The 23,163-nt window shown below is 40.7% G+C and overlaps 1 non-coding gene across 1 annotated transcript; it reads left to right on the forward strand.

Annotated features, from left to right (window-relative positions):
- The first annotated feature begins 418 nt into the window (after positions 1 to 418).
- Positions 419 to 522, forward strand: LOC133781195 (small nucleolar RNA R71). The gene has a single exon (XR_009869985.1). It is a non-coding gene; the product is annotated as a small nucleolar RNA R71 (small nucleolar RNA).
- Positions 523 to 23,163: the final 22,641 nt, after the last annotated feature.

The raw sequence follows: 23,163 nt of genomic DNA on the forward strand, positions 1-23,163 counted from the left end.
ATAAGCATGAAGAGCATTGGCCTCCTCAGAAAAAGATTCTTGGTAGGAAGGACATGATTAGGCATTATGGCAAGGATTATAACATATAGAACAAACATCTTTTCTTGGTTGTATTGGAGAATTTATAGTTTGGCTTATGGCTAAAGCTTCTACTTTTCTCGCTAATTTGTATAAGGGTGTTCTTAAGCCTAATTCATCTTTTACTTCATACCTTCCTCATCTTTTTGGTGAATTAGTTGACCTAGACCTAGGATCAAAATAATTCCATTGTTGTGAATTGACGAATAAATCTTCAAGGGCGTCCCAAGCCTCTTGTCCTTGAAATTTTAAAAATTTTCCAGTATGCATAGATTGAATCATTTGACGATTAGAGGGAGTCAAACCATCATAAAAATATTTTACAAGTCTCCATTTTTCAAAACCACGAGGACATTTTTATAATAAATCTTTAAATCTTTCCCAACATTCATAAAACTCTTCATTATCTTTTTGAAAAAACTCAGAGATTTCTCTCCTTAGACTATCAGTTTTAGACATAGGAAATTTTTTTAGCAAAAATTTATTATAAAGTTGATCCCATGTAGTTATAGAACCCGTGGGAAGGGAATTTAACCAAGCTTTTGATTTGTCTTTTAATGAAAAAGGGAATAATCTTAGTTTGGCCGACTCATCAGAATATTTTTGAAATTTAAATGTTGAGCAAGAAATCTTTGACATGCATGTAAGGATCCTCTCTATCTAAGCCATAAAAAGATGGCAACAATTGAATGATTGATGGTTTAAGCTCAAAATGGGTCGCAGAAGTGGTAGGAAAAACAATACATGAATGAGCATTAGATGAAATAGGTGTAAAATATTCAAGCAAGGTTTTTTCAGGCACAACATTTTCATTAACAGGATTTCTAGTAATATTAGCAATTTGTTCCATGATGCTCAAATTTTTACTAACACTTTCAATTTCAAACAAAGATAAACGTCTTTTTACTAATCAATTTTTAGAGTTACGTTCCCAATGATGCATACAATTTTCACAAACAAGGCAACAAAGATAATCTCAATCAGCAACCACAGAGCAAACTTAGGATTTTTAGAGATTTCACAACAATATAATTTTTATGGTTTACTTGTCCCCAGGCCTAATTGATTCCACTTACTCGCACACTACTAACAACTCCCCAAGGTTAAGTAGTAGAGGCGGATTGAGAATTTTGTTCAAATTTCCTTTAAGGAAAAATTGCTTATGGTGAAAGGAAAAGATTTAGGTTTTTTTTTTCAAGTATTTTTTCACAATTACACAATAATATGATAAGAGACAGAAAAATAAGGTAAAATTAAATAAGGCTATCAAAAATTAGGCAAGAGTAGGGAGACATAACATACCATCAACCATAACAATAAGGTAAAAATTAGGAGGCACAAGTGCCATAAACTAAAACATAAGGTAAAAGACTAGGAGGCAAAATTGCCATCAACTAGTTAGAAGGCAAAATTGCCATCAACTAGTAAATTGCACAAAAAATATAACAACAAGATAAATAAAGAAAATTACAACAAAGGTTAGGAGGCACAAGTGTCGTCAACCAACAAAGATATACAAGGAATAAAATTTACAAAAAAATTACAACAAAATTAGGAGGCACAAGTGTCATCAACTATAAAAATTAAAAAGATAGATAGATAGGAGGCACAAGTGCTGTCAAATAAAAAAGAACAATAAATATAAATATATAATCAAGTAATTTTTTTTAATGGGTGGTAGAACCGTCCCAAATTTTCTTCTTATCTTATTTTTTTTTAGTTTTAAATATATATTTTTATATTTTTGTATATATATTTTTTTAAGTGCAAAAATTAAATAACTAGTAGAAGAATTCACTAACCTTGTCATAAATTTCATTTCTTTTCTTGCAACTCCCCAACAACGACGCTAAAAACTTGATGGATCCAAAATGGGTATGTTTTAAATATTTATATCGCAAGCGCATGAATCATATATATAGTATAGAGTTTGTGTAAGCAAGGATGTCGAGCCCAAAAGAGTTGTATAAAATAAAAAAGAAAACTATTTTAAACCAACATTAATAAACTCTAACCTAACTCCAAAGATTGATGATTAGATATTGTGACAAGAAAATTAAATAAAGGCAATAAAAAAGAAATTAAATACAATATATAACTAAATTAATAATTGTTAAACAAGATGGTAGAATAAAGATTATTAAAATAATAGAATCAACAAAATATAAGTTCAATAATATTTATAAGTACATTGATTCCCAAGTTTTAGTAATAGTAGAAATTAATCAAACCATCACTTATTCAAATTAGATATTCTATTTAAGCACAAGTTATTATAGAAATATAGGATTTATCTTCACTTTTTAAGATATAATTTCAAAGTATTTAGTGTGAATCAACCTAAAGAAACAATAAATAAATCAATGAATATTATCTATAAGGCAAAGCATAATATTTTTGTTTTAAGCATTTGATGTGCACAATTTAATGGCACACCTTAATCAAATAATATTATGGTTTTGCACTAATGAAGAACAAAGTGTAAATATGTGCTAACAATAAAAAATCCATAAACTTTGTTGCACAAATGAGACATCAACATACAAAATAAATCCTATTTAGTTACATATTGTTTCATCATCACCTTAATAATCTTAAAAAGATTAGAAACTCATAACTAGAATAGAAAGTACCAAATAAAGAGAATACATACTTGAAAAATGCTCTTGAAAAACACTAAAATTGAGGAGAGAATGGTAGAGAGAATTGGTAGAAAAGATGATGGTCACCCCAAAAATTAAGCACAAAAAAATGGTCTTGAAATTACATATTTATAGCCAAAATGAGATTATTAAAATAATCAAATAAAGTAAATATGACATGTAGAGGTAAATTTTAGGTGTAATGATGATTTTGGGGTAAAATTTATAGAAAAGTTGGGTAAAAATGTGGTATTTTTGGACAAAGGACATGGGGACATTGCTGGGCTCAAGATGGAAAGAAGCAGCTGGGTTTGGTGGCTATTTGACAACTGGGCCGTGGGCTGGAGGCAGACCTAGGTGTGGCTGGGAAGGTGGGCTGAGGCGATTGGGCCGAATGGAGCAGCTGGAGGCGGGTCGAAGGCTGGGTAGGCCTAGGCGGGCTGAAGGCTGGCTGGTGGCGTCGTTGGCCTGGCATAGAGCAGGTGGGTGGGTCGTGGACTTCATGTCCTTGAGAGGCTTTTCAGAAATGCCATTTTTTTCCTTTCTTTTCCTTGAAAGTTCCATTTTTTCTTCATTTTTCTTGCTTTTCAAGAGCCCAAAAATACGACATATTTCCTATAAAATAAACATAAATTAAATTAAAACTAAATATTTTCAATAATAAAATATACAACATAAGTTCCATGAAAATATTAATTAAAATTTAATTTACTTTGACATTTTCAATAAAATCACCTTTCTAACTTTTAATCTAACAACACTATTTTCAAATAATTAAACTACAACATATTACAATAAAATATCTATAAAAAAATATAAAATCTAAAAAATGACAATAACACTAATAATTTCAAAATTACTTAAAAACTTAATAAATTGCTTAAAAACTCAAAGACTAAGCAACAATTAACATAAAAAAAGGTAAAATAACTATATTTTGTAGATTTATCACCCTATGTGGCGGTACTCATTGTTCAATATAGTGAGTGACGTGAGACTCGTTAGGATTTTCCATAATTTTCTTATTTGTTTATTTAATTAATATCTAAGACAATATATTTATCCCAAAATAAATATTAGTTAATTCAAAATTAACTTTATCTTAAAATATCACTTTTAAATGAATAAATAAATATCTTATTCTAAATAAGATAATTATTAATCTTTCTTTATATATTAATCCAAACAAGATTAATATTTATTTTAACATATAGTTTTTCAAAATAAAAACTATATAGTTAAATAATTAATTAATTCATAATTAATCAATTGCCCATAACTATCACATAATTATTTCATTGCCCTGAAAGTTAATTCCTTTGCAATTAAGTCATTCTCTCTACAAATATTTCTTTTGACATCCTTACCCTTGACAGTGTAGGACATACGTTATCTGGGGACCATGGTCCTATAATATGAAGCTCCAATAAACCAGATTATTAATTAAACTATTTAATACAATAATCTTATTTATTAATTCCATGATAACTCCACTATAAATATGGAATGCACTCTAAATATATATAGAATTATATTTACAGAGTTTTCTCTTGTAGTCCATTGACATAATCAATCAATGTAGTTCTTCATCATATTATTAGTTCGTTAATTAGAGTTGGTCAAGATTACCGTTTTACCCTTCCAATTACCTCTTGATCCTTAAGTACCATTAATTCACTAGCGAATAATTAATCTATAATCAAATTATAGATTTTAGTTCAATAACTATTTAGTTCCAGAATTAACTCTTAAGGGAACCAATATTCGATCTGTTAGGAAATTATGGATTCCATTATTGTAATTCATGCTCCCAGCCATTCATGATATTGAATCTCCGAAACAAAAGTCATTATCCTCATTATACTAAAAAACCTTAGTGAGTGAATAAAAAATTCCAATAAACACAAACAGGAGTTCATGAATACTCAGGATTTAGACTGATCTACAAATGATCATCTATTGTGATAAGAATCAAATCTTTATGTCAAATGACAAGTTTATAAAGATAATTAATTCTTATCTGTGTTGTCTTATATAATCTCTATTATATACAACATCTTTATTAAGATGTCTATCCACATCAGTAATCCGAATCTAGATCATTGCATCCCGTATGCTTAGTAAACTGCACTGTTGACCCTTCATTTGGCCAATGACACAGAGTCAAAATAACGACAAAGAAACAAAAAGGAAAATCAAGAATGGAATCAAATGGAAAAAAGTGACACAAGTGATTTATAGTGGTTCAGCCCCAAATGTGTGGTAATAACCTACGTCCACTTAGTATTCTTATTGATGTTGAATCCCAACGCAGTGATCAAAGAACTAGGGTTCTTGAGTTTCACCAGCCTTAGGAGAATTACAACTTTTCGGTGGATAATCACACTATGCTCTCTCTATGAGTATTCAAGTTCCACGTTCAAAAGTCCCTTCCTTGAGCCGTCTCATTCATATTTATAGGCTAAAGGGGGTTACATGGGCCAATGGGCCTTAATTATCCTTAATATCAGCATATCAAGGCAATAAAGAGAAAATATAATAAATGTAGTTATTACAAGATTGCGTATCTTAAAGGAAATAAATTGAAGCATGCGACCAGACTGGTCGCATCTAAACACGAGATCTGATGAAGCAATAGATATCTGATCGATAGGCAAACAACATCCCTTCACTTTAACACTACCACGTGTAATAAATTCTTGCCACGTCATCAGGAGCCATTTTTGGGTAAACATTTGCCCCCCAAGTTTATTTTACTGCGACCAGCATAAAGTAAACTTAGGAGATTGAACCTTCGCATACCCCTCCAAATATGTCAGAGCCGCCCATGCCTTCTCGAAAAAGGCAACCAATCATGTCTTTTCAATTTCTCGAAAATTGTCTAACGGCTATTGTGCTTCCCCATGCCTTGAAAAGTTAATCCCATTATTACCTCTTTTACAGCGCCACGATAAATATAAATAACCCATTTTTTTTCATTTTTCACTTTTTACCAATCTTCTTGCCTTCAAGAACTCTGAAGAACAGAGCAAAACAAGCCCAGAAAACTTCGCTGATCTAAGGTGCGCCAGTCCAATCTTCCGAAATCTTCACTACAACCCTTCATCCAAGTAAGTCTTTTGATCGATTCCTTTCTATTATGTTGTGCCGTGCAATGCCTATTTTTCCTTCATTTTTGATTTCTGAGTCCTTGAATATCTCTGTTAGTTCTTGCAAAATGGTTTCGGGGTAAATGGGTATGTTGATCTGTGCTAAATATGGTAGGAAGATAACACCTTGCTGAGGTTAGGAATTAGTTTGGTAGTTAGGATCATGAGTTTAGGGCATAAAATCGAAGTAAAAATTCGATTTTTAAGCTTGTAGAAAACTGGGTTTTTCCCGCCTCTCCAGAGTTGAAAAAGTTTTTCCTGAAAAACTTTTTACGTTTGCTTTTTGATCTGTTTTCCAAACTGCTCGTATGTAATTTAGTGTTTTTGCAAGAATGTTGCTGGTCGTATAAAAGCTTGACTTTTATATGCGAGCAACGTTATTCCAACTCTTAACACAAGTTTTTAGGCCGTAGATTCCATCTCCCCTTCTCTGTTCGCAGATTTTCATGCAAGATCCGTGGGGAGGTGAGAGGCCAATTGACGACGACCTGCTCGCTCAGCTGCTCATGGATGAAGAACAGCCGTCACTACTTATCCCACAGATCCCTTTTTCTTGATTTCCACCCAACATACCTTATTAAAGTCCACCAAATATGGGTAGAGTAAAATCCATTGCCCAGAAAAAGAAACAATCTAAACCTTCTAAAAATCAGCTTGCTCCTCGGGCTGAAATTCCCTCGACCAGTGGTAGAGCCGAAACCACTGGTCTCGAAATCCAAACACATACCCACCCCCATGACATCCTTTGACTGGACGTCAAATGGTACCTAGCTCCTCCTAGCACAATCACTGCTAGGATGTAAACAATTTCCTCAGAAAGTACGGACTTTCTGGGGTTTCTTTATTTCTTCCTACCACCAACCAACGGGCGAACCTGCCTGGCGGTGCCTTCAGCACTTGGTCAAGGTATCACATTGAGGCAGGAGCAGTCCTGCCTCTCCATCCTTTCTTCCAAGGAGTGGCCAATTACATCAGGGTCGCTCCTTTAAAAATAACCCTGAAGGGGTATAGAATGCTTTCCACACTCTATATCCTTTACAGCCATAAAAATGGCCTATCCCTTCGCCTCATGAGATCAACTACCTGTTTGATCTCAAATCTAACCCTAACTAGGAAAACACGGGGTTCTTTCATCTCTGCCACCAGGAATCGACCCGCACCTTCCTAAGTGGGACTACCTATAAGTCCAATGTAGGAAAGTACTACCAGGAGTACTTTTTAACTACCGACCTAGTCGCCAAAGATGCATCACCTAAGGAGGTAACTTCTTCGTTCTCTTGGTCGTTTATTTTCTTTTATTTTATCTGCATGTTACTTAGAAAATTAGTTCTCTTCATGTCCATGGCTGCGACCAGCTCCTACTCCAGAAATGGAGCTTCGAGCAGCACTACTGGCCAGCATGACTGACGTAGAAAGATGCATCAAACAGTTGGTCACTGAAGCCAACCTAAGGATGGTCGGGCTTCTGGCACCTCACCAGGATGTGAGGGAGTCAACGGCGGGGAGTGCCACTAGTGGAGAAATTCTCGAGCAGCACCCAGACGTGTCGCAACCTCCAAGGAGGAGGACAACTGAAGTGACAATCAGGGAACCCTCCTGCACCCCGCGAGCAGCTGCTCCCCCTGCCCCTTTGGGAAAGGGAAAAAAGAAAGCTTTCAGACCCCCTGCACCCATCGATGAGTCTTCAGATGAGAACGATACTGTCTTCTCATTCTTAGACAGTTTGCCCATTCCCTGTCATTTATTTGATAGGGACGACAACTTTAAGTACACTCCAAATTTAAATTCAAATTTCTTCCAGGCAGTGAGTGAGTGTAGCAGTAGTTTAGTAAGTAATGTAGCGACCAATAGTTATAGCACGAGTATTTTACTTATAATTTTCTTATTTTTAATTTCATCTCCACCTATACATATTGTCTAACTGCTCGCAATGTTTCTTCACTTGCAGATATGTCATCTGGAGACATGTTCGATCACTACACTGCCTCTGCTGCTCCCTCGAGCAGGAAGAAAGACAGCAAGCGGCAACGCAGGGAAAGCAGGAAGGCCCCTTCAACCAAGAAGGCTCGGACTGAGGACCTTCCAGCTGCTACTCCCTCAAAGGAAACAACGCCACCTCCGGCACCACTCGACCAACAATCTCCTTGTAACGACCCAAATTCGCTAATAAGGCTTAAGGGCCTTGATTAGCGTGCCTGGAGGGCATAATGGGAATTATGTGTGACTTTAATGATTAAGATGCATGATTATGATTTAAAGCATGTTGTATGATTATTTGAATATTTGAGATGCATGAATATGTGTATTAGTATGCATGTAGGCCCTGATTAGGTTAGAAGGGCATAATCGTAATTTTGGCCATTATGGGCATAACTGTATTGATATATGTGATAATTTTCGAGACCACATTATTATGTGGATATATCTGCGATCTGTGACTCGAGACGATCCTAGTGAGCAAAGTAGCGAAAAGTCATGGCGGGGATTTATACCTGGCTCGGGGTGAGCTTAGGGGTATAAATGGGAATATACTAGAGTCTATCTTAACATTGAGGAATATTATTAGTGATTAATTAGGTATCGGGAGTTAAGCGAGAAATATTAGAGACACTCGAGGAGTTAGCGAGAATTGGGGTAAAATGACTAGAATGTCCTTAAGTGGATTAAAGGGTTAGGAATAAAGGGGAGGGCATTAGGGTCATTTGGCTATCTAAATATGGGAATTAATGAGAATTTATGTTAGTGGAAATTGTAGAGAAGGGTAGAAGTCTGAAAAAGAAGGAAAATGAAGGAAAAGAAAGAGAGAAAAACAGAGAGAGTTTTCCAAAGTCGGTTTAAGCTTCCTTCATCAATTTCTTGAGGATTTCTAGAGCAAAGCTCAGAGGAGAGCTGGGATAAACTAAGCATCAAGGATTCTAAGCTAAGTTTGGGGAATTGGCAGAGGTTTAGCAAGGATTCATCAACACTTGAGGTAAATTCTGTAAGTTCCTTCAGTTCTGGTTTTGGTATTTGGCAAAGATGTCTAAGCTGTGTTGATGGGGAATTCTAGGGAAGTTGGAGCCAAGGGTTGAGGAGAAGCAAGTCAAGGAGGTCTAGAGACAACTTGAGGTCGAAATTCCACCAAAGGTATAAATTCTAAGCTCTGACTTTGATGTTCAACTGGTTTCTGCTGAGTATTAATGTCTAGAAGTGGCTATGGTGAATTTTGAGTTTGGGGATGCATGTGCTTGATATATGATATGAGAGCGCTAGCCCTAGTTATAATTTGTGCAGGGATATATGATATGAGCTGATATGTTTAGTATGTTGAATACATGGTTATACTGAATGATTATATGTTTGAGAACTCGTGATGCAACGTGAGATATTGATTTGTCTGTTGATTGCTTATGCTCTGTTGTTGTGTTTTCTTACTGGGCGTTGGCTCACGGGTACTACGTGGTGCAGGTAAAGGCAAGGGCAAGTTGGACCAAGCTTGAGATGGAGAGCTTCGGGGTGGAATGTACATAGGCAGCTGCTCGATCACCACGGTCGAGGAGTGGATCAGGACAGGGGTTGCCTAACTGTTCGTTTTGCCTTAATATGGCTTGTTATTGTATCTAAACTTTATGACTTTTGTATACAGTCTTTAAATTTGATATTTTTGGGGATACCATGTAAACAAGAGATGCTTCTTAATGAAAATGTGGCTTTTGAGACCAAAATTTTTTAACCCTAGTTCCTTTATAGTTTCATAACACGTTTTTAATTAAATGACTTGATTAGCAAGTCTGGCACTTTATAAACGCACAGTGTAACGGTCTTGGCTATCCAGGGCGTTACACTCCTCCTGAACCAGCCGAGCAGCACTCTACCCCTCCAGCACCAACCGACCAGACACCTTAGGGAAATCAACCCGAGGATGCCCTGACCAGCACCGTAGTTGGCTCGACTAGAGAGAGGATTTACAAACTCTCAAAGCACAAACGCAGTCGAGAGGCCATTGTCGACACCAACTCCATGGAGTCCGACCAGATAATAAACCTAGGGCTGAATGAGCTAGCCAGTGTAAGTTTCTTTTCTTTAGCTGGGGAATTTTACTTTGTCATTTTTCTGCCATCATCTTATCCTTTCTCCTGATTGTAGAGATTGCTGACTATAACTTCCGGTTGGCGCTGCACAGGGGCTTTGGTCACCTAGACTAAATACTTTGACACCAAGCATATTGAGGCGATGAAGGTACTCGAGGGGAAGAACGCTGAACTGTTTGAGAAAAACACCGAACTGCTCGGCAAGAACACCGAACTGATCGAGAAAAACTCCCAGCTGACCGAAGAGTTGCCGCAGTTCCGGACTGCCCTGGCCAATGCCAATGCCGAAAAAGAGAAGTTTAGGGAGTGTGCTAGACTTAACTGCCAAGAGGCCAAACAACTTGATGTTGATTTGATTGCGAGCAGAAAGGAGACTGAGGAGCTGGAGGGGCGTGTCAAGGAGCTTGAGGAAACAAATGCCAGAAACTTGGAGAAGTATAGGGAGGCCACCCACCTCTACTTCTATGAGTTATGGAAGCACAACCACGAGGCCAACTTTAACTACCTTTCTGAGCACCTGAGGCGAACTCAAATAGCCTAGTGCACTATTTGCTTGGAGGAAGAAGAAAGAGCCCAAATTCCTGCTTCCCCAGAAATTTCCTTAGCAACGGGGATTGATGGTGCGGAAAATGAAGCTGGAACTATAGTTGACCAGGACACTCCTCAAGACCCTCCTGCCTTGTAGTCTTTTTATTTTTATTTCTTTATCCTTTAAATACATGACCTACAGGTCGTGATGTAAAGACAATTTCTTTTTTAACTTTTATTGCTACATGGGCAACTTTTTCCCTTTTAATCAAACAATTACATCCGAACAGTAACTGCTCGCGATGTAAAAGGATTCTTTTTTGATATTATAATATATTTGCACTTTATTATAATATCTGTTCGCATGATCGAACTTAGCATAGTACTTTGGATTGATTTAACAAAATAACAAAATTTTGAAAAATACTCTAAGTACCCTAGCATGCTTTCACTTATTTTACTCATGTGTTTACATACCTTTCGATATGCTTTGCTTACTGGATACCTTATATGTCCCCCAAGTGATTGAGGAGCTTTAGATTCTCAGTCACTTGCCTTGACTAGGACCTGTTCGAACATTACTACTCATAGCAGAGAATATAAAACAATAAAATAGCAAAACAACACACGTAATGAGCAAATACTTGTAATAAATACAATAGTTGGCAAGATTGACTGGCTGCGCATAGTCCCTTTTTATTTCTCGTAGAAAATGGACAAAACGTGTCTATACGAGTGATCACCAAAATGATCTTACACTTATAAGCGATCAGTCACATAAAATGACCAACCCTTTTTCATAACTTGTAAAAAGTAAAATTATTATACAAGCCAATTCTTTAAGAAGAATTGTTTATTGATAGTACTTGCGCAGGTGCTCTCCATTCCAATAGCGAGGAATGAGATCTCCATTTAAGCGAGAAAGTTTGTAAGTTCCTGGATGGAGGACTTTGTCAATTTGGTATGGTCCTTCACAGTTAGGTCCAAGTACTCCAGCGGCCTGGTCGTGGGTGTTGAGGAAAACCTTTCACATACTTTAGAATTAAAATACCGGGTGACCTTTTGTTGGTAAGTCACTACTCATAGTTGGTGTAACGCCCTACTTCCTTAGATCCGTTACCAAGTGAGTTTTAAGACAAAAAAATGTGCAATGAACTCGCTAACCGAGGTTTTTCAAACAAAAGTGTGACTAAGCAAAAGTTAAGGCTGTAATCTTTAAAAATGCTTGGTTTCATTGAAAACTTCTAGTATTTAACATTTGGGATCCCAAAACAAGGTTTGAAAACTATTTACAACTTAAAATAAGTTTACAGTTGATCCGTTATTAAAATCACAGGTTATTACAGCCATTTCTCGAAAACACCCCCCCAACCAAAGCAGTCGGGCAGGCCAAACATGTACGCGTCGCTTCATGCTCTCCGTACTCATGGATGGTCGACTCAATCTTTGCCCTTACCTGCAACACAGAGCACCCGTGAGCCGAAGCCCAGCAAGAAAAATCATGCAGTACATAACATATGCAAATTATACAATTAACATATCAGATAGTCCACAGATAAACAGGTCATCCATCAGACTAAGCAAACACGGCCATGCCGCCCCAGAAGCCTTACCAACGCCTGGGGTCTCGGTTCTCACCGTAAGGATATCTCGTGTATCCATTGGGTCCTACCCTGAATGTAAGCATCCCATGTGCTAAGTGTTACTTCCGGCCTCGCTGCCGTTCTCGGCCTTTCGCCGTTCTCGGCCTTGCCGCTCTCGGCCTTAGCCGTTCATTGCACTATAATCACACATATAATACATTTCGAAATAATCATTCAAACATATAATAATTCATTTAAGGTTATACATTAGCACATAATACAATCTAGGGCCATGCCCTGTAATAACACTATGGGCCCATGCCCTATTCTCGGGTGCTACAGTTTTCTTACCTTTCAATTCGGTAGCTTCGATCACTTGACTCCTTGAGCACGATCCCACTCGAGCCTTAGCGCACACCTAAGCACAACCATAGGTCAAAGTCAACACCAAACCTCGAGTCCAAAACCTCACCTCGGGACCAATCCCGAGCCCCTCGGGAAGTCCTAGATCCACAAAACAAGGTGGTGGAATCAAACCCCGAACCCTAGGTCAAAATCCCTCACAAATAGCCCAAAAACCCCTTTCTGGGCATAGGGTAGCGCTACAGCGCTCAAAAGAGAGCGCTATAGCGCTACAAGCAGAATCAGCACCACCCCAGAAACAGGGCCTAGCGCTACAGCGCCCAAAGACTAGCGCTGTAGCGCTAGTTGCAGGCAGGCAACTCTCAACTTCTTTTTCTGCGATTTCTTTGAGCCAATCTCAACCCAAACTTCCCCAAATCTTTACCAAACTCAAAATCAAGCTTATAAACACTCTCCACTCATCCCAAGCATCCCCAAATCTCAAAACCCAAGCTCATGCATCCCAAATCTCAAGATTCACCATAGATGAACCCTAAACCCAGAAATTCAGTCAAACAACAAAGTTAAAGGCTTAGAATTCATACTGTTGATGCAATTTCGACCTTGATTCATTTCCTAGACCTCCTTAGCTTGATCTTCCTCAAAGCTTGCCCAAAAATTCCCTAAAGTTCCCATCAACTCAGCTCAAAACACAGCTCAAACCAGCCAAACCCTTAAAACTGAAATTTCTAAAAACTTACCTCAAAAGTTGATGTGTTCTTGCTAATCCTTGCCAAATCTTCAAGTATAACCTTAAGATCCTTGATGCTCAGCCTATCCTAGCTCTCCACTGAGCTTGCTCCAAGAAAAAATGGAGAGAAATGGTGCAAGAATGCACAAACCGCCCCTTTTTTGGAAAAACCCCTTTGTTTTCTCTCTTTTCTTTTCCTTTCTTTTTCTTTCTTTTCCACAACCATATAACTCTCTCTATCAATCCCACTAAGTATATAAAGCCTCAATTAATCTATCTTTAAAAATCCAATTGACCAAAATGCCCTCCCTATTAATTCTAAACCCTTTTTGTCCAAGTAGGGCCATTTTAGTCATTTTACCCAATTCCCGCTAATCCTCAAGTGTCTCTAATATTTTCCCGCTTGCTTCCCAATACCTGATAAATCACCAAATATGTATTCCTCATTATCAAAATTAACCTCAAAACATTCTCTAAATTTCCTGTTTATACCCCCAGGCTCGCCCCGAGCTAGGTATAAATTCCCGCCATGACTTCCGCTAATCTGCTCTCTGGGATCGTCTCGAGTCACAAATCACAGATACATCCACATCACAATGTGATCTCGACAATCATCACATATCAATACAGTTATGCCCAAAATGGCCAAAATTACAATTATGCCCTTCTAACACAATCAGGGCCTACATGCATACTAATTCACATAGTCATGCATCTCAAATAGTCAAATAGTCATATAACATGCTTTAAATCATAACCATGCATTTAACTCATTAAAGTCACACACAAATCCCATCATGCCCTCTTGGCATGCTAATCAAGGCCCTTAAGCCTTATTAGCGAATTTGGGTCGTTACAGTTGGCCTTGCTCGTGCCTTTCATCGACCAAATCTAGAGATTCCATCAATAGTTGGCTATTAGAGCCTTGTTCATACGTCATTCTCCGATGTGATGGCGGATCTAACTCGACAGGAAACATAGCCTCATATCCATAAGCCAAGGAAAATGGAGTATGGCCTGTTGCTGTGCGATGGGACGTTTTGTATGACCAAAGAACTTCAGGAAATTGCTCTGGCCATGCCCCCTTCGTTTCCTCAAGCCTTTTCTTCAGAGTATCCTTTAGTGTCTTATTGAATGCCTCGACCTGTCCGTTTTCCTGAGGGTGAGCAACTGAAGAAAAGCTCTTAATAATTCCATGCAGTTCGCAAAAATCCATGAACAGATCACTATCAAACTGTGTGCCATTGTCTGAGACAATTTTTCTTGGCAATCCATAGCGACATACGATGTTCTTGACCACGAAGTCCAACACTTTCTTGGTCGTTATAGTTGCAAGTGGCTTAACTTTGGCCCACTTTGTGAAGTAATCAATGACTACTACGGTGTACCTGACACTGCCCTTTCCTGTGGGCAAAGATTTTATTAGGTCTATACCCCAGACAACGAATGGCCTTATACTTTGCATCTGCTTTAGTTCATTAGGGGCTGCTCGTGAGCTTTTGGAGAATCTCTGGCACTTATCGCACCTCCTCACAAATTCCATCGAGTCTTCATTCATTATTGGCCAGAAGTATCCTTGCCTTAGGATCTTTCTTGATAAACTCTCATCAATTCTTTGGCCTTCTCTTTCAAAATACACCTGAGGAGTGTCATTGAGTATCCCCTTCGGTACAAGATTCCATCGACCAGGATATACCTAGCAGCCTGCCGTTGAAGGGTCCTGGCTTTGTTTTTGTCCGTCGGTAGCACACCCTGCGTCAGGAACTCTATGTAAGGTGCCATCCATGTATCCGCCACCTGAATTATCAAAGAGATTTCTTCTGCTTGGATGCTTGGTGCAGACAGCCATTCAACTGGTACTATATTCAAGGTATCAGCATCCTTGGCACTTGTTAGTTTGGCCAAAGAATCAGCGTTGGAGTTTTGGTCGCGAGGTACTTCCTGGAGAGTATATTTCTCAAATTGGGCCAACAAATCTTTTGCTTTATTCAGGTAGGCAACCATCTTTAGCCGCGAGCCTGATATTCTCCAATGATCTGATTAACCACCAACTGAGAGTCACTGTATATTTCAAGTGACTTTATGTTCATGTCTCTGGCTAACCGTAAATTGATGCCCTTCAGGCGTTATATAAATCACTCCTGCTCCAGCGTGATGCTCATTAGAAGAACCATCTATAAACAACTTCCATGAAGGGGTTTGGCTTTGAGGTTCATGTTCTTCTATTCCTTATGGCTGTTCGCTATCTGGAAGACCAGTGAGCTCTACAACGAAGTCAGCCAGAGCTTGTCCTTTTATTGTTGCTCGTGGTAAGTAAGAGATATCAAACTGCCCAAGTTCAACCACCCATTTCAACAATCGGCCTGCGACTTCTGGCTTCTGCAGAACTTGCCGTAGAGGTTGGTCGGTCAAAATTGTGATTGGGTGAGCTTGGAAGTATGGCCGCAGCTTTCTGGAGGCTAAGATCAAGCAATAGGCTAAAGATTCAATAGGGGGATATCGCAGTTCTGCTCCTATTAGCCTTTTTCTTACATAATAGACGACCTTCTGCACGCCCTCTTCCTCTTTTACTAGAACAACACTAGTAGCATATTTCGTGATTGCCAAGTAGATGAACAATGTTTCCTTATCAACCGACTTCGATAGAATCGGTGGCTACGACATGTGGGTCTTTAATGCTTGAAAAGCTTACTCATACTCCTCCGCCCATTTGAACTTCTTGTTGCCTCTGAGTAGATTAAAAGATGGGATGCATTTGCTGGTCGATTTGGAAATAAATCTACTGAGAACAACAATTCTTTCGGTTAAGCTTTGAACATCCTTGATTTTTTTTCGTGATCTCATATCGACCAGAGCTTTGATCTTCTCGGGATTGGCCTCAATTCCTCGCGAGTTTACTATAAATCCCAAGAATTTTCCTGATCCAACTTTGAAGGAACACTTGAGGGGATTTAGCTTCATCTGATATTTGTTCAAGACGTTGAAGCATTCTTGCAAGTCCCTTATATGTCCTTCTGCCCTCTTCAACTTAACCAGCATGTCATCGACATATACTTCCATGTTTGTACCGATCAGTTCCTTGAACATGTGATTGACCAGTCGCTGGTAAGTCGTACCAGTGTTTTTCAAACCGAAGGGCATCACTTTGTAATAGTATAGCCCTGTATCGGTCCGAAAGCTAGTGTGATCCTCATCAGGTGGATGCATACTGATCTGATTGTACCCGGAGTATGCATCCATGAATGAGAGGATCTCATGCCCTGCAGTGGCATTGACCAGTTGGTCGATTCTAGGGAGTGGGAAGCAATCTTTAGGGCAGGCTTTATTAAGGTCTGTGAAATCCATGCACGTTCTCCACTTGCCATTCAGCTTGGGAACCAGTACGGGATTAGAGACCCAGGATGGATAAAATGCTACCCTGATGAATCTGTTATCCTTTAACTTCTCGACCTCTTCCTCTAGAGCTTTTGATCTGTCTTTGTCGAGTAGCCTCCTTTTCTGTTGTACTGGTAGAAAACTCTTGTTTACGTTCAGCACATGGCTAATGACTGCAAGGTTTATTTCGACCATGTCTTTATGCGACCAGGCAAAGACTTCCTGGTTTTTCTTTAAAAATTCCACCAGTTCTTGTTTCGTTGTTGTCTCTAAGTTTTTACTGACTTTCACAATCCTGGTTGGATTTGCTTCATCGAGTTGGACCTCTTCAAGGTCCTCGATGGGTCTTATCTCTTCATCAAAATCCCCAAAGCGAGGATCCAAATCCCTGTCCTCACTTTGGGCAACGCCCTATTTGGTTATACCATCACCTGATTGGGCTTGTACATCACTAGCCGTTTACAACTCTTTCCCAACAACTTCCCTCGATCCACCTTTCTTCGCCTTAGATATCGAGGCGTTGAGCACTCCCTCGCTTCCCGCTAGTTTTCCAACACGCATCCTACCCCTGCGTCAGTTGGGAATTTCATGGCAAGGTGCCAAATAGAGGTAACAACTCGCAGGACGACCAGAATCAGCCTCCCAATTACAGCATTATATGCTGAAGGACAATAAACTACTATGAAAGTAGTGAGTAATGTCCTATTTGCAGGCGTAGTTCTTGCTGTAACCAGGAGCCTAATCGACCCTGTCGGGGTGAGTCCTTCGCCAGAAAACCATATATGGTTTGGTTGCACGGCTCAAGGTCTTTGAGAGACAACTTCATCCTTTCCAGTGAAGACTTATATAAGATGTTGACTGAGCTCCCTGTGTCCACCAGCACCCTCTTAATCATCATATTGGCAATTTGGACGTCAACGACCAGCGGATCAGAGTGTGGAAATCAGACGTGCCGAGCATCGTCTTCAGAGAGGGTTATCAACTCCTCCATTGTTCGAGCCTTCTTTGGTGCTCGATCCTCCACACTCATCATCTCGATGTCCTGGTCATGGCGTAAAGTCCAAGCATATCGCTCACTTGCTTTCCCACTATCCCCTGCAAGGTGTGGGCCGCCACAAATGGTGAGTAATGTAAACGCCACAAGAGCTGGCTGTAAAGGTGGCGAGCATTGGCATGCAGGCACCTGCTTGTTGCCACCTTGAGCCTCTCGTTGAGACCCTCCTACGGCTCGCACATATCTCCTTAGGTGTCCCTGCCTGATTAGGAACTCAATCTCGTCCTTCAACTGGTTACACTCATTTGTGTCATGTCCGTAGTCCTTGTGAAAATGACAGAATTTTGTTGTATCTCTCTTGGAGATATCATTCCTTATAGGCGCTGGTCGCTTATAAGGGACATTGGCATTGGTCTCTTGGTAGACCTCTGCCTTACTTTCAACAAGGTCCGTATAGTTGGTGAATCTTGGCTCATATCTATTGCTTTTGGGGCATTTATTTTCAGATGTTGACGGCTCATTGCCCGCCCTTTTTCCACCATTTCTGCCATTTCCGTTCCCATTGCCTTTGCCGTTGCCATTGGGTTTATCCGACCCGTTGGTGGCCTTGGTGGGATCTTCCTTCGGTCCCTTGAATTTTGTAGGAGACTTCCCCTCGTTGGCGATTGCATCTTCGAGGTTGATGTACCGATCAGCTCGATCCAGGAACTCCTGGGTACTCTTTACCCCATTCTTTCTTTGGCTGCTCTAGAGGGGAGATTGGCGTCTAACCCCTGCAGTTAGGGCCATCATCTTTCCCTCGTCACCCACTGTTTTGGCTCCAGCCGCTGCTTGCATAAAGCGCTGGACGTACTCCTTTAAGGGCTCTCCTTCCTTTTGGCGTATCTCGACTAGCTGGTTGGCCTCAGTGGGGTGTACGCGACCCGCGTAGAATTGTCCGTAAAATTCCTTCACGAACATTTCCCAGGATATTATACTAGCAAGAGGGAACTTAAAAGAACCACTCCTGGGCGGTGTCAGATAGAGTGGCAGGGAAGATCCTACAGCGGGCATCGTCCGATACCTTCTGTATATCCATTTGTATCTCGAACTTGTTCACATGAGATACTGGGTCCCCGTACCCATCAAAGTTTGGTAGTATTGGCATTTTGAACTTGTTGGGGGTTTTTGCCACAACAATCCTCTGTACAAACGGAGTGAATCTCCTCCGGTCGTACTTTATGTGGGATGTCCGGCTCCCGACTAGCTGTTGTATTGCCTGGTTCAGAGCATCAATTTGAGCCTAAATCGCGTCTGGGATCGTTAGGGTGACTGGGGCCGAAGGAGCGTACTTATCGTGCGCCTCTCACGTCTGTCGTTGAGTATGTCCCTCAAGTCATCATCCATACGCCTTTGTTTGCTAGCACCCAGGCGATCAAAGACGTTATGCTGTCGGGGTTACCTCCCAGCGTTATGGTTCACGGGCCTATTTTCTCTTGGTGGGGGGTTTCTCTCTCCACCTCTTTCCTCATGCCTTCGAACTACATTCCCCTACTGGAATTAGCCTCATTGTAGTCATGGCCGTCTCTAAACTGCGGCCGACTATGGCGTGACCGGCTGGTCACGCTGTTTCCTCCTTTGGCTGGCATCTCCCAAGCGTCAAAGGGAGGCCTGCATTGGTCGGTGGGTCCTCGCGCATTATTATGCCGTGGGGGGCCCCTGACCGCAGAGCCTAACTTGTTATGCCTTCTGTTGGCAGAAGGATGTTGCCCCTTGCTCGGTGGATTTGGCTCATCGTCCCCTGGGCGTCGAGGGCTGCGGGAAGGCTGCCCGACCCTATTCTGCCTCTGGCACTAGGGATTGGAGCGACTAGCTTAAGAGGGTGGCTATTGCTCAGGATCCCGAATCGGGACATCATCCTGAGCAACAGGTGGTTGCTCCCACCTCTGAGGGCTTGCTAGCTGGAGCGAAGGACTGGGATTAAGGGCCTGTTGCGGTGGTGCACTTGGTGGTTGGTCCGGTTGAGAGGCCGGTGCAGCATGCTCTCTGGCCAACTGAATGGCTTCTTCAAGAGCGGCCGTGGCATCTCTCTGTCGACGGTCCATTTCTGCCTGCCGCTCATTCAGCTTCTGGTGCTGACGCTCAATCTCCCTTTGTTGCAGCACCAAGGTCTCTACTGCATTCTCCTCATTGGCCCTCAGGTTGGGCAACTCATCTTGCAACACACCCAGTGTTGCCCTCAGTGTCCCAGAATCCATTTCTTCCTCTTCAAAATCCAAGTGTGGTTCATTTTCAGACACGTTTGGAGGAAGAGGTTGAGACGATGTAGCGCCAACAGCTTGTCCAACTCTCTTGGATGTCTTTACCATTTGATTTTCTTCAAACTTCTTGAGCTCAACTCTCAACGAAAGCACCAAAATGTTGACCCTTGATTTGGTCAACGACACGAAGTCAAAATAACGACAAAGAAATAAAAAGGAAAATCAAGAATGGAATCAAATGGGAAAAAAGTGACACAAGTGATTTATAGTGGTTCGGCCCCAACTGTGTGGTAGTAACCTACGTCCACTTAGTGTTCTTATTGATGTTGAATTCCAAAGCAGTGATCAAAGAACTAGGGTTCTTGAGATTCACCAGCCTTAGGAGAATTACAACTTTTCGGTGGATAATCACACAATGCTCTCTCTACGAGTATTCAAGTTCTAGGTTCAAAAGTCCTTTCCTTGAGCCCTCTCATTCATATTTATAGGCTAAAAGGGGTTACATGGGCCAATGGGCCTTAATTATTATTAATATCAGCGTATCAAGGCAATAAAGAGAAAATATAATAAATGTAGTTATTACAAGATTGCGTATCTTAAAGGAAATAAATTGAAGTATGCGATCAGACTTGTCGCATCTAAACACGAGATCTGATGAAGCAATAGACATCTGGTCGATAGGCGAACAACATCCCTTCACTTTAACACTGCCACGTGCCAGCCATGTGTAATAAATTCTTTCCACGTCACCAGGAGCCATTTTTGGGTAAACACGCACTAGTAACCATGCATCAAAGATTCTTTACTTTAATATGTTACTGGCAATGTTGACCCAAGATTTGGCCAACTGACACGGAGTCAGAATATGCTTGATATGAATGAATGTGTAGAGAAGAATGTAATGACAAAAAGTAATAACAACACGATATTTTTATAGTGGTTCGGCCCCAGGATCTAGTAATAACCTATGTCCACTTAGACTGTTATTGATATAAGAACCAAAGGAGTGATCAAAGAACAAGGGTTCAATGAGTTTCACTAACTTCTCAAGAACAATACAATATCACTAGGAGAATTACTATAGTCTCAAATGATTCAAAAGCCAAAAGTCCCTTCCTTGAGCTATCTTTTGCTATTTATAGGCTCAAGGGGGATTACAAAAGATTGTTACAGATATTCTTTCCTGAATAATCGGATACTCAGGAGATTGTGTGAGTTAAGTTCTGGATTTACAAAGATCTTCACAGTAATGTTGCTTTGTATGCGGAACCATCGACCAGACTGGTCGCAGGTAAGACTGGGTTGCTTACTGCTTTTAATGCGTCTTCTGGTCGATACTCTAGCAGAGCTTTTCCAGGTGTCAGCGACGTGTCCAGGGATCACTTGCCACGTCATCAATGATAATTTTTTGGATAACATTTGCCCCCCAAGTTTATTTATCACGAGCAATAAATAAACTTTTGAACGAACGACTCTTTGGTAACCCCGCCTTATGTGTCAGAACCCTTCGTGTGTTCTTGGAAAAAGTAACCTACTTATGTCTAATCACGTCTTTTCGGTTCCCCAGAAATAATTCGACGGCCATTCCCCTTCCCCATACTTCGAAAAAGGGAAACTGATGATTACACCTTTTTAATGCTACAGACAAATTTATATAATACCTTCGAAATCTTCCTTTTCTTTTTACGCACGCCATTGTCTTCACAAGAAACCCTAAAAACCAGAGTTTTAAACTTCTCCGGAGACCGTTCTTCTGCATTTTCAAGACTCAGTCCGAGAGTTCCCTGATCTCCGAAGACCCTTTTTTCCATCTCCTTGATCATTTTCTTGGTAAGTTTCCGAATTCTCATGCTTCAAATTTTCGTGGTGCATGCTTCTGTATGTTGACTGTTTGAGTTTATCTGTTTCTGGTTTGAGACGCTTGTGAATAGAATGTTTTGTAGGCAAAAAAAGGTTACGAGTTAGTTTAATAATCAGGATCATACTTTTAGGACGTAAAATCGAAGTAAAATTCGATCTTTAGGCTAGTTGGAAAATAGGTTTTTCCCGCCCTAAGGGGAGTTGAAAAAGCTTTCTTGAAAAAACTTTTTTACTTTCACCCTTTGATCCGTCTTTCAAACTGTTCGTGCAGAAAATTTAGCTTTCCGTTAGAATGCTGTTGTATAAAAGCTTGGCTTTTATACACGACCAGCGTTATTCTAAAAAGCCTTTAAAAATTCTCTATCCTCACCTCCCCATTCTTTTGTTTGCAGACATTGATGCCAGATTTATGGGGAGGTGAACGACCCATCGACGATGACCTTCTCGCCCAGCTGCTCGAGGGCGAAGAACAACCGGCCCACCGAGTTCACGAGATTCCCTTCTCACGATCCTCTACTAGACCTCGTCCTTCTCCTCCTCAAATGGCCCGTTCCAAATCCGTAGGCAAGAAAAGGCCTGAGTCTGAAAACAGTCCAAACCTTCCTGCCCAGCCTGATTCGCAGGCTAGGGTTCCCTCGACCAGTGGTCGAGAAAATCCTGCTCCTGACCCTATTATCCAAACCAGGGCCCGCCCTCGCCATCAGGATCTACCCGATGTCGAGTGGTATACTTCCCCGACCTGCTCAGTGACCCTTCGGATGGTTGCTAATTACTTCAGGAAATACCCTCTTACAGGGGTTTCCATTACAATTCCTGCCATGGACCAAAGGGCTAACCTCCCTGGGGGCATATATAGTGCCTAGTCTCGGTATCACTTAGAGGCGGGGGCTTACCTCCCTCTACATCCTTTTTATGAGGGGGTGGCCAATTATTTCGATGTCGCCCCCTTCCAAATTACTCCAAATGGATATAGAATGATGGCCGCACTCTATATCCTGTACAAACTTAAGAAATGGCCAGAACCTACCCCTCATGAGGTCAACTATCTTTTTGACCTTAAATCCAACCCGCAACAATATGGAACGGGTTTCTTCCACTTCTGTCACCAGGAGACCAACCGGACATTCCTGAGTGACACCACGCATATATCGAACGTGGGGCAGTACAGTAAGGAGTACTTCCTTACACCGGACATAACCAGCAACAACCTGGCCTTCGCTCGAGGAGGTAAGTGCCGTTTTCGACTGGTCGATACTTTTAATCAAGGTGTCTCCTTTCATTTTTCTCAAACTGTAATCTGTCTTTCAGGCCCATGGTTATGTCCGACCCCAACACCAGACATGGTGTTGAGGTCCAATACTTGGCCAGGATGACCGACGCAGCAAAAAGCGTCAAGTCCCTGGTTACTGATGAAAACTTGAGGCTGTCTGGACTCCTGGCTCCTCGCCATGAAACAAGAGGGTCCGTGGTAGACGATGCCACTGCCGAGGGGGTTCCCGAGCAGCAACCTCCTGCGTCCCCTCCTCGGAGGAGGCCAACGGGGGTTACAAT

The sequence above is a fragment of the Humulus lupulus genome, chromosome 5 (genome assembly GCF_963169125.1).
Source record: "Humulus lupulus chromosome 5, drHumLupu1.1, whole genome shotgun sequence".
In the NCBI taxonomy this organism is placed as follows: Eukaryota; Viridiplantae; Streptophyta; class Magnoliopsida; order Rosales; family Cannabaceae; genus Humulus; species Humulus lupulus.